The sequence below is a fragment of the Plecotus auritus genome, assembly GCF_963455305.1.
Source record: "Plecotus auritus genome assembly, chromosome: 1".
Lineage (NCBI taxonomy): Eukaryota > Metazoa > Chordata > Mammalia > Chiroptera > Vespertilionidae > Plecotus > Plecotus auritus.
Genome location: NC_137770.1, coordinates 222,218,212 through 222,230,784, shown reverse-complemented (window position 1 = coordinate 222,230,784; position 12,573 = coordinate 222,218,212). Strand labels below are relative to the sequence as shown.

The 12,573-nt window shown below is 47.7% G+C and overlaps 1 protein-coding gene across 10 annotated transcripts in view; it reads right to left on the bottom strand.

The window, feature by feature from the left end:
• Positions 1–12,573, bottom strand: part of APBB2 (amyloid beta precursor protein binding family B member 2) — a 433,025-nt gene that overhangs the window by 279,495 nt on the left and 140,957 nt on the right. For all 10 annotated transcript variants that reach the window (XR_013960184.1, XM_080661207.1, XM_080661214.1 and 7 more), the window contains one exon: positions 12,271–12,383. The gene's annotated coding sequence lies outside the window, so the exon portion shown is untranslated. The remainder of the gene's footprint in view (positions 1–12,270; positions 12,384–12,573) is intronic.

The following is a 12,573-nucleotide window of genomic DNA, read 5'->3' as shown; positions in this document are numbered from 1 at the left end:
AGTCTTGCTGCTGTGAATTCTGGTCACAACCTGAACACAAAGAAGCTCTACCCGAGGTGAGGGTCATCGTTCCCCAGACAGAAAGGCCTTGTCAGCTGCAATGCATCTTCCAATGTACCATTTGGGAGAGAAGCACTCTAAAGGTACTTTCCCATCTGTTTTCCCTCTGCTTTTATTCACCTCCCTGCCCCTGCCTAACCCTATTTACACCCTGGATCTCCCACAGGATCCTGCCACCCACCTACTTACTGTTAACTTTCCACTGCTGTTAGAAAACAAGAGAAACTTCTCACCAAGGCCCTCAAGTCTGATTGAGTCCCGCCTCCTCTTCAACCTCATCTCCCACTAAGCCCATCACACCCACTATGCTGGGGCCACTTTCACCTCATTTCCATTCCCTGGACTGTCCTATTCCTACGGACTGGAATGAGCTTTCCTCAGTCTCCCCATGCTTCTCCCATGCTTCAGACCACTGACCAAACATCACTTCTTCAGGGAGATCTTCCCTATGTTCCCCTATGTCATATGGGCCCTGCCCAGGGATGCACGTCTTTCTCCTGGCTCCTCCACAGCATGTACCATAACCCACAATTATCTTCTCTATTGAGTGGCTTTCCTATTGTCTGTCACCGTCACTACAAGTTCCATGGAGCAGCGACCTTACCTGCCTTACTCACTGCTCTATCCCCAGTGCCCAACACACAGTAGGGCCTCTAGACCAGCCACGGGCAAACTACGGCCCATGGGCCGGATCCGGCCCGTTCGGCTGTTCTATCCGGCCCACAGAGCCAAAAGAGCGGAGGGTTCTCTTGCTCTCCCCTCCGCTCCTTTACTTTGAATTTATATTAGTTCACACAAACACTCCATCCATGCTTTTGTTCCAGCCCTCCGGTCCAGTTTAAGAACCCATTGTGGCCCTCGAGTTAAAAAGTTTGCCCACCCCTGTTATAATCTCTTCCTAGTTTTCTCACATTTATCAAAGCAGGCAGCACAGTATTTAGGAGCACAGACTCTGGAGCCAGACAACCTGCTTTCAAATTCCAACTATACCACCTATGATGTAGCCTTAAATAAATTACTTATCTCCTCTGTGCCTTCGTGTCCTCATCTGTTACTTGAGTGATCACAGCACCTGTGTCACAGAGAGCTGTTGGGAGGATTTAAAAATACACAGTGGCCCAATGGTTGAGCATTGATCTATGAACCAAGAGGTCACAGTTGGATTCTGGTCAGGGCACATGCCCGGGTTGCAGGCTCGGTCCCCAGTAAGGGGCATGCAGGAGGCAGCCAATCAATGTTTCTCATCACTGATGTTTCTTTCTCTCTCACCCTCTCCCTTCCTCTCTCTGAAGTAAATTTTTTTAAAAAAACACATAAAAAATACACATAAAGTGCTCAGAACAGTGCCCATGTGTTAGTCATCCTATATAATAAAAAGCTAAAATGCAAATCGACCGAACAGCAGAACAACGGGTTGCTATGATGCGCACTGACCACCAGGGGGCAGACGCTCAATGCAGGAGCTGCCCCCTGGTGGTCAGTGCACTCCCACAGGGGAATCCCTGCTCAGCCAGATGCCGGGCTCATGGCTGGTGATCACAGCGGCAGTGGCGGGAGCCTCTCCCACCTCCGTGGCAGTGCTAAGGATTTCCGACTGACGGCTTAGGCCAGCTCCCCTCAGAAAGTGGGCCTAAGCCGTCAGTCAGACATCCTCCAATGGACTCCCGGACTGCGAGAGGGCGCAGGCTGGTCTGAGGGACACCCGAGTGCACGAATTTTGTGCACTGGGCCTCTAGTAATCTATACTAATAAAAGGGTAATATGCTAATCAGACATTTTCCAGACGTCCTTCCTGACAAAGCCAGGCCCAGGATAAGCCGCCCGCCTCATGGTCCCGGGCACCAGAGACTGTGGCTGCTGCCGGGAGAGGGAGAAGCCACCCACACTGCTGTCTCGGGCCCCAGTGGCTGCAGCTGCGGCCCAGGAGAGGGAGAAGCCGCCCGGGGTCTTCTGCAGCTGTGGCCGGCCCAGGCAGAGCCGCCCCAGGTCCCAGGTGCCCGCAGCCAGCCAGAGGGAGGGAATCCTGGGTCCCAGGTGCAGGGCTGAGGCAGAGGCAGTTAGGGGTGATCAGGCAGGCAGGCAGAGGTGGTTAGGGGTGATCAGGCAGGCAGAGGTGGTTAGGGGCAATCAGGCAGAGGGGTTAGGGGTGATCAGGCAGGCAAGCAGGTGAGCAGTTAGGAGCCAGCGGTCCCATATTGTCAGAGGCATGTCCGACTGCCAGCAGTCAGACGTCCCCCAAGGGGTCCCGGATTTGAGAGGATGCAGGCCGGGCTGAGGGACTCCCCTCCCCACCTCTCCCCCTGTGCATGAATTTCATGCACCAGGCCTCTAGTTAATAATAATATAAATAGTCTATCATGAACTTGCTCTTTGTTCTCACCAGGATATACACTCCCTAGATCCTTCCTGAGTGATCATACTTCATTAGGTCTCTCCATAATATCCCATTTCATGTGCCCTTCAAACACCACCCACAGCACCTGCCAATTCCATAGCTGACCTTCCGACTCCATGATCTGAACCACACCTATTATCAGCCCTTTGTGTCCCATTGGAAGAAGATGCTCTCTACATTTGTTGTTTCCCTTGAACTTCACCAATAACACATATCTTTACTGGCCTTCCTTGCCTCTAAATGCTACACCACATAACTTCATTCTGATCATATTGCTACTACCTTGAAAACATAAACTCTTTGTGAAGACAATCTGTAACTCGTCAACTCTCCAGAAGCCAGCATAGCATTATGAGTACCAGAGATGCAGCTTCAATTGATCTACTGATTGACCCTGATCACCCTTCAGCCTTAACACCACCCTGACCCTCAACCAGAAAAAGGGAAAGCTCTTTTAAGCTTGGCGCTTGTGTGTGAGGAACAGTGATTTTAAAAACAAAGACTTTCTATCTCCCGATGTTCAAAACCATAGGAAATTCTCTTCACACCTAACCGAGCTCCAATCACAGGAGAGGACAGTGGCAGGTATGCATGATCTAGCCAAGTCATGCTGGATTCACTGGTATCAAGTTGCAAATAAGCAATATGTTACTTAAGCTCTTTGGGGAATTTCTTGTAGCCTGGGAGATGGGAATCAACTTTTCCCATAATTGGACACTCCTAAGAACATATTCAAAGGAGGAAACAAACTTAATCCCATGGATTTTCCACAGAACTGAAAGGCAGAGAATGACTAAAAAGTACAGATATACCTTTAATAAAGCATTCTCTATAGAATATTCATAGTAGTGCTTGCTATTATATATATACTCTTTCTACCTATGGACCGACCTATCTATCCAAACACACACACACACACACACACACACACACGCTCATAAAAGAAAGATCTAGCAGGTTCAGAGGCTAACAACAGCCTGGCCTATCTCCTGACTCTGAAATATGCCAAGTCATTCCTTTCAGAATTCTCTGATTTCATTTTGCAAGCCTCTTTGTGGTCTTCATTCAGGTCACTGGCGCTCACTTCCACCCAGAACAATTCCAGGTTTGCATAAACAAGCAAAGTGTCTAGGAAATCTGAAAAATAACTCCCACCGGCTTTGGTTTCCAAACTGCCCCATAAAGTTGCATATTTTTCTTCTTTCCTTTCCGAGGGCTGCTCCCAGGAGATAGGTCTTAAACTCCCAAAGTCTGGCAGGGGCACTTCCTTCCTGCTATTCCCTGGCCAACCCCTTAGGACAACACATTCTTCTCACCTCAATCTGAGTGAGAGCTTGTCCACATACACAGAAGGGACCCTTGCAAATCCCTTTCATGTGGAGTGCAGGGAAAATGTCCACAAATGCTGGGCATGAGGTCCCCAGGTACTCAACACACCACAAACAGAGTTCCTTGCAACAAGAAAGCTAGTCTATAGAAAGAGGAAAATAAATGACAGTTAGTTCTCTCCAAGGACTCTTCTGCCATGTTTCCTATTCTCATTCCACAACAAAGCAGATACCATGTGGGCTTCTTTCCCAGGGGTTGATTCCTATCACTGAGGACAACAAGAACATCCCATTCTGTGCTCTTTCGTTGCCACAGGGAAAGTGCTAGACCCAGAGCAACCATGTGAAGGGGAGACATTTTCATTCCAACAACATAAAAGTTCAAATCTCAACCTTAAAGAAGGAAGATTATAGAGGGGGTTAAAAAGCACACAAAAGTTTACAAAGAAGGGATTTTTAACTTGAGCTGTGGAACTTCTAATTTCTCTCTCGAGACAGAGAAATAACCTTTCTTTAGTACTGTTAATACCAAGACATAACCTTATTTACTAGACATGAAAAGGAGCTCTATAGTTGTGACTACCTAAAAAAACTGGCAATAGACAGGCCAGAGATAACCAATCTCACAGCTCAGGTTTATATGCTATGTAAAAATCTAGAACCTCACTTACTGAGTCTGAGACAGGCACAGATAGTGTATCCTATGGGTGACCAGATGGCCACTGAGAGACCGAACTCACTGCACTGTGAAACCGTGGTTACTCAGGTACAAGGAGTCCCAACAGAAGAATGTGTAGAACAGCCATCACCCACTGACTTAACATTAGTTAATACTTAACTATTTTTAAAATTCTGCAGAACTCAGGGATCATAAGCTGGTGATTCAAAGATCTTAAAATCCTATAATCAGACGGTGATGATAAAATTTCTAGCCAATATGGTGAGCCAAAACGACAAAGAAGGACTCTGCCTGTTTTAAATACATGGAAAAACTGAGTAAGATGTAACTAACAATTTTTTAAATACGAAGAAACAGTCAAAATCATGAGAAATAAATCCCTGGGCCACAGTAGGAGGAAACGGGCAGTCCTCATACAAGGATGATAGAATGGAAACAGATAAGACTTTTCCCGAGGGCAGTCTGGATGTGTGCAGCGATGTCTTTAAAGTGTGCAAGCAACCCTTTAACTTAGCCATTTCACTTCTAGACACTTTTTAAGGAGAAAAAAGTTATGAGCGATGACTACGCTAGAAGGACAATAAAAGACTGGAAATAACCTTAATGTTCAACAATGGGTGATTGTTAATTATATCCATGCAATGTAGTAAAGTATAAAATCATAAAATATCACATACTAGTAGAACGTTTAATAATATCAGAAATTTCCATGATGAATTAAGCTAAAAAAGCAGGTCCTAAAATAAGATGTACAGTATGATTGCAATAAGGCTTAATCTAAAGGTGTAAATACATGCACACATACACACAGACTATAAAGACACATGTAAAATGTGGAGGATCTTTTTTCCCTTCCTGTGCTTTTGGTGTTTGCACATTTTTTAAAATAAACGGATCTTATTGCCTTGGGATAGAGTAAAAATCTAATCAATGTTATTTAAAAAATCATATTGCCTTTGACCTTGCCCAACTCCTGTATCCTCTCTTCATTCATGGAATTTCATTACTGAAACCGTGAGCCTCCCCCAGGGGTTCTTCTGCTGCGATCGCCCACGTCTGGACATCCTGCAGGACTTCCTCCTGCACCAGGAAAACCAATTAAAACCAGAGCAGAAAGCCCCTCTTCTGAGATACAGCATATCCTGGCTGTTCTGGGCAGTGGGACCCACTGGCTGGTAATGACCTTGAGCACTGCTCTCAGGCTCCTGGTCTTAACGCAAATTCCAAATGTTTCCTCAAACCCTGGCTACGCACATCGAGCTCCCACCACACACCCCTGCAAACTCCAATTCTGCCCAAGCTCCAGTCCCGCCTGCTCTCGGGGCCAGTGCTCTTCAAACTGGGAGGTGAGACAATGAATGGGTGGTGAAAATCCACTGAGTGGGTCCTGACCAGCATTTTTTAACCACAATTGTTCTTCCTCATACCAAGGTGAATCAGCTGTCCGGCATTCCCCTGGTTTCACTGCCTTTCTCTGGAACATCATCGAAATAATAATTATACCACAGGCTGTGGCTATCTGTGAGCTGCTATGAAACTCAATGTACTGGTCTAAAGAGATATTTATGACACTGAGTAAACCCAATGCATGACCTCGTCCCATTTCTGCAAGTAAACAGAGTAAATAAATATATGGAGAGAGAGTATGTGAAGTATAGAAAAGTATTCAACAAAATGTTAAAAGCAGTTATCTCTCGGTGTGTAGGGTTATAAGAACTTTATTTTTAAATTTTTTCTATATCACGCATGTACTGCTTTCAGGATGTTACTATTTCCGTATTAGTCGTTTTTCCTCTTTCTATACAAAGTGCTAGGGCCTTTGTATTACCGGTGGCTACCAGGTTTAAAGAACGGAGAAAAGAGGAGGCATGAGACAGCTGTCAGCATCCTTTGCTGCTGTAACTTTTAGGCCTTATGACCCGTATTACCAAACAGTGTGTTAGCGAGAACAGGTAAGTAGACAGCACCTAAACAATCGATCGCCTGGGTCTCAGCCAGTGAGTAGAAAGCTCGATGGGAAAAAGCACAGACCCGCGGAGCAGACACACCTATGCTCACACGCAACTCCGCTGTGACCAGTTACTTTGTTGTTCAAGCCTCTCTTTCTCATCTGTGAGGTGGAGATAATAAGATGAACCTTTCAAAGTTTATCCAGTTGGAAGTGAAAAACTTCTCGTAAAATCAGGACACAACGTGTGGCATGAAGAAGAAGCACAAAGCAAACCAACGCCTTTCTTCAGTGAGAGTGGGGAAGGTAAGAAGGTACAGCCACAGGAAAGAACCCTAAGTGCCTGTTGTGGCTTCAACTTTTCCAATGGCAACTTCTTAAGTGCAGAAAGGGAGGAAATGCGCCCCTCTGAGTGAGAGGGAGGGAAGGCAGCAGAGCCTGGGCGGGTGGAGCAGCACAGGCCCGGCTCCCGGGCTGCCTGGAGCCCTGCCTATGCCTCCTCGGCCTGGGCCTGCACAGGCTCTGCCACACGCTCTGGAAAATGCTTCCCGGGGCCGTCTTGAGGACAGACATCCAGCCCCACGCCCACACCCAAGGTGATTCCGCAAGTAACTGAGCACTATCCTCACACACAGGAGAGAAGGGAAATGAAAATGTCTGGTGTCGAAGTTCAGCAGAGTATACATAAAGAGCAACTGGGGGTTCAGGCTTCAGGAGGGAGACGTAAGAGCTACAGGAGCACGTGCTGCCAGCGAGGGGAAACCAGCGGGGCTTCCGGGAAAGAGGGCCGCTCTGCTGCACCCTGAAGCCGGAGCAGGGTTCTAGCGGGTGTCTGAAGATGGAGCAACGGCACACTGAGCCGGAAGGCAAAGGTGTGTCTCAGCAGGAGCGCCCACGTGGGCTAGCCCCAGGCATCTCCACGAACAACAGCAATCACAATTTTTAACCATGAGCAATGGGTACTACAGGAGTAGCAAAAGGAAGTGTGGAGGACTTGAATGTCAGGGCGCCCTTCTGGACTAGTGAGGATATTCTAATCAGGGGTCCTCAAACTACGGCCCGTGGGCCACATGTGGACCTCTGAGGACATTTATCTGGCCCGCCGGGTGCCGCTGCCTGTCCTGCTTAGCAGCCGACTCGTCCCGGGCCGGCAGTGCGTATAAGAATTTGTTCATAGTTGTTTTTTTTAAACTATAGTCCGGCCCTCCAACGGTCTGAGGGACAGTGAACTGGCCCCCTGTTTAAAAAGTTTGAGGACCTTGGCAGGGAAGTGGCATGCTCAGAGCTAAGGTATAAGCGCTTCAGGAGTTGGATTAATCTGGCTTTTATGAATGAGTCAAATCTGCAGGGAGGGAGACAGCAGGCCAGAAGTCAGGAGGCTGTTGCAGCAGTCCAGATCTTGATGCCAGTGTTCGAGCGGCGGCTGCAGTCAGGCAAAGGAACGGATAGATGCAGGTAAAAATAATTAAGGATGCAACCTCCTTATCAGTCCCAGGACCAATTCACTCTAGTCTTAACACAAGCACGAACACCTGCTGAAAAGTTAGGAGAGGTCAGGCTCTGGCTCTTGGCTTCTTATTTTGGCGCTCAGTGGATGCCAGTCCACACTCATGTCAGAACAGCATCCTGTCCTCAAAGCAGCATCCTGTCCTTGAAAGGCAAAGCTGGGATCCCAAAACAGGAGAGAAAGTCTAAACTCCCAAGTTGCCATGTGAGCCTCAAAAACAACTCAGAGCACAGCAGCTCGTGTCCACACTTAGTAACAAAACTATAAACTCCAGAGAACTGTTTTTCCCCGAAATAGTTTCCCTTCCCTGGGAACAATGTGGCCCTGTTCAGCTCCAGGCCTGGCCCGGAGGCACCATGTCACCTTAGATTTATTGTTGTAGATGACAGGAGACAGAGCAGCTGAGGTTAATGTTTCCACAAAGAGTGGCCACTCAAGAAGGTCAGCGGGAGGCTTCAACAAGCAAATTTCATCGAATAATCCGGAGAAGGGAGGTACAAAGGGGAGCGGTGAGAACAGAAAAGAAACCACATAAAATAAATGACGGTTTTAATGCATTGGACTAAGGGATCAACAATATTGGAATGAAGGGACGGAAAGCATACAAGGGTGAGAACCACATTCCAGCTGCAGGGAAGGACGTTTCAAGCAACGTGTCACGCAGACACACTGCAGGCCAAGGGACCAACGTGTGCCCCATGGAAAAGGCAGCCACTCACTCTCCTTCCCACCAGCAGAAAGCACAGGTGACATGTCCAGCGGAGGCCCCTGAGGATGCCAGCAAGTCCCTGCACCCAGGAAGGTAAGATAAGAAGACAGTTTTCTCCTAGAGAACTCTGGGTAAAAAGTAATATGTGTAAAAGAAGAGCTTCCTTTCAGCTAGCTACCTGACAGCAAAGCCTTTGCAGCTCGGAGCCCCCTGGAAAACTCCCAGGGGGTGGGATGGGGGCGGAGAGGGTGTGCAGGGAATCATTCCCCAGGACGATGAAAAAGGAGCACATGTACATTTGTGAATTTCTAAGTAAATTTAACTTCCCAAGAGAACAAACGCTGGAATTTTAACCATTTGAAAGAAGAATTTCCTTGATATATATTAGATCCAACCATATGAAATAAGCATTTTAGTAGGCTGAATAATAACACTTTCATAGGGTTCAATGTAGCACCTGGTTTCCAACTTTCTTCTACATCAGGGATAGGCAACATTTTTTTAACAGGACAGATGGTAGATACATTAGGTCAGTGGTCGGCAAACTGCGGATGCGGCTCGCGAGCTGCGTTTTGCTGCTCTGTTGACTAATGAGTTTGCCGACCACTGGGATAGGGGCTTAACCACAAGGAACAACAACAGCCTGTAATTATTGGAATCGAGAGTCTAGGTCAGTGGTCGGCAAACTCATTAGTCAACAGAGCGGCAAACCGCGGCTCGCGAGCCGCATCCGCAGTTTGCCGACCACTGCATTAGGTTCTTAGGGAAAAGAAGCAAAATAGAGATTATGTAGGAATTCATATAACCACTAGAGTCCTGGTGCACAGATTCGTGCATGGGTGGGGTCCCTCAGCCTGGCCTGTGCCCTCTCATAATCTGGGACCCCCCGGGACGGACCCCTTGGGGGATGTCAGACTGCCGGGTTTCGGCCCGAGGGATGTAGCAGTGCCAAAGCAGCAGGCAGCTGGGGAGGAACCCCAGCCGGGGCTGGGCGCAGCTCTGTTGCTGCTCATCCCGGCCCCGCTGCACCTGCTGCCACCACCTGGTAGTGCTGGAGGCAGGAGAGGCTCTGGCTGGCGAGCCCGGCTTCTACATACCGTCAGTTAAACATAAACCGTCACCAGTCCAGCACCCTGCCATATCCTACAATGGAAATAAGAAGGAACATTACATGGGCTGAGCGGCGCTCCCGCTGTGGGAGCGCACTGACCACGAGGGAGCAGCTCCTGCATTGAGCGTCTGCCCCCTGGTGGTCAGTGTGTGTCATAGAAACTGGTCATTCCCACAGGGATCGGGCCTAAACCGGCAGCCGGACATCCCTCTCGCAATCCGGGACGACTGGCTCCTAACCACTCGCCTGCCTGCCTGCCTGATCACCCTTAACCCCTCTGCCTGCTGGCCTGATCTCCCCTACCTTGCCCCCCTGCCTGCTTGATCGCCCCTAACCTCTCTGCCTACCTGATCGCCCCTAACTGCCTCTGCCTGCCTGCCTGATCGCCCCTAACTGTCCTCCCCTGCCGGCCTGATCTCGCCCCTAACTGCCTCTGCCTCAGACTCCACCATCATGGCTTTGTTCTAGAAGGAAGTTGGATGTCTGGAAGATGGCCGGTCGACCCGGTCTAATTAGCATATTACCCTTTATTAGTATAGATAGATTATATAGGATAGGATTGCTTAAATGAGGGGTGGGGGAGCCTTTTTCAGCAGGAGGAGATGTTCTTGGCAGACAAAAACACATAATCCCTATATCTGGACTGATAGCCAGCCACATGCACTATACTGCCAAACCAGTCATTAAAAAAGTGAATCACTTTCTTACACCTTACACCAAATAGCTGTTGCCCTTAAAACCCCCTCTCAGCCCCTACCTTAGGTTCAGCCTTCACAGTTCACCCAGATTAGGTTCTGATTGGTCAGTTTCTATGCCAGTCAGCATCAAAAGCTCTGCCTCCTAGGCAGCCATGGCTCCTCGCAGTTCACCCAGATTTGGTTCTGACTGGTTGGTTTCTATGCCAGTCAGCGTCAAAAGCTCTGCCTCCTAGGCAGCCATTGGCTCCTCGCAATTCACCCAGATTTGGTTCTGATTGGTCAGTTTCTATGCCAGTCAGCATCTCGGGCCCATCTTCGGGCCTGATCATAGAGGCAGGGCTGATCAGCAGCCGCCCCAGGCTGTTGGCAAGTGGGCTGAACAGCTGACCTCTGGGAGAGAGAGAGAGGCTTGGCTGCTGCTGCTGATCAGTCCCGCCTCTCTCTCTCTCTCCCTCTCTCTCTCTCTCTCTCTCTCTCCCCCCGAGAGGTCAGCAGTTCAGCCCGCTCACCTGCTGTGCGGCGCAGCCTGGAGTTCGGTTGAGCCTTCGGTCATTTTGGATGTTACGACCCTGGCTCTTTATATAAATAGATGTGAAATATAACCATTTAAAACCACAGAAGCCATTGTTAGCTCCTACAGTATACAGGGTGAACTTTTTGTGATGATGTTCACTATGAAAACTGTTCATTTTACAGTAATTCAGTAATGGCCTTGGAGGATGCTAAGATATATGTGAAAAGCTGTCCATCCCACTCCTGTGGCTTTGACCCTGGTGCTTGGTCTGAATCCTCACCCTGCTGTCAGTTCTCCCTCCACTGCTGCTCCGAGCGATCTGGCTGTTAGGGTGATGTTAGAAGCAGTTGTCTGGGTATGGCTTTGAGGGGGGTTCTAACTCTCCTATGAAGAAAAAAGTGAACTGTACAAGGAAAAGGGACTTAAAGGTGGATATGGACAAGCATAACACTGCACGGGACATGGAAGCAAAGACACTCTGGGGAATTACACACCCAAACACAACCCTGATTTGAAGCTAAAATTCCAGAAATTCAAAGGGAAGCAACAAAAACAAAGAAATATCTAAGCAGCTAGCTGAAAGACTAAAGGGAACAAAAAATATGTTTGAGACAAACTCTCCTTTATAGAAATAAGAAGGAATATTACATGGGCAATAATCATTTTTCTCCTAAGTGAATCAGGGGTAGTGACAAACAGGAAAAGGGTACAATTGTAGCCATTCCCCAAAGACAATGATCGGAAAAACCTAAGTGTTGTGAGGCACTGAAAGTCATCACTGAGGCAGTCAGGAGTTTCCTCTTTGGAGAATGTTAAGAAATAAGAGTTGGGGCCTCTCTCCCTGACACGTGTCCAACAATGACATCCCCAGAGGACTTCTCTTCTGAATCCATGAATTTTTTTATTTCAAGGAATTCAAAGGGTCATTGGGACATGTTTTTAATTTATGGCATTGCTATTGGTCTAAATGCTATATATTGTGATGAAAAAGAAAAGCTAAAAGAAAAAAAACCACACACACACACACACACAAAACCCTCTATATGACTGGATGCATCGAAAGGAAGATTGCTGATATACACTCCTGGTCTTATAGGGCCAATAAATTATAAAAAATTCTAATTTCTCATCATTCAATATTAAACATTTACCCTAGAGTGATTCACTCTCTTGCATTCTTAAATACTGTCAATTAAATATAAACCTTTACCAGTTCAGCACCCTGTCATATTCTACAATGGAAATTAAAGAGAGAGAGAGAGAGAGAGAGAGAGAGAGAGAGAGAGAGAGAGAGAGAGAGAGAGGGCAATCCCATACATACATGAGCTGCCTGGATGACAGTGAGCCTCCGGGTACCGTCTGCCCATAGCGACCAGTCAGCACATTGCAGGGGCCTCGGGAGTCTCCACTACTCAGGAAGACTGAGAGGGTTTGCTGTGGTGGGGGAGGAGAAAAAAGTAGAAACAAAACAGAGATTGAGAATGATGACTGCATTTTTTTCATTAAAATGCTAATGATGACCACAAATTTCCAGATAACTACATTTATGAATTATTCATGGTCACATCCGAGGCGGTCTCCCTGTCCCTGCAGGCAGGCACAGAGCTCGCTGACGATTAGCATG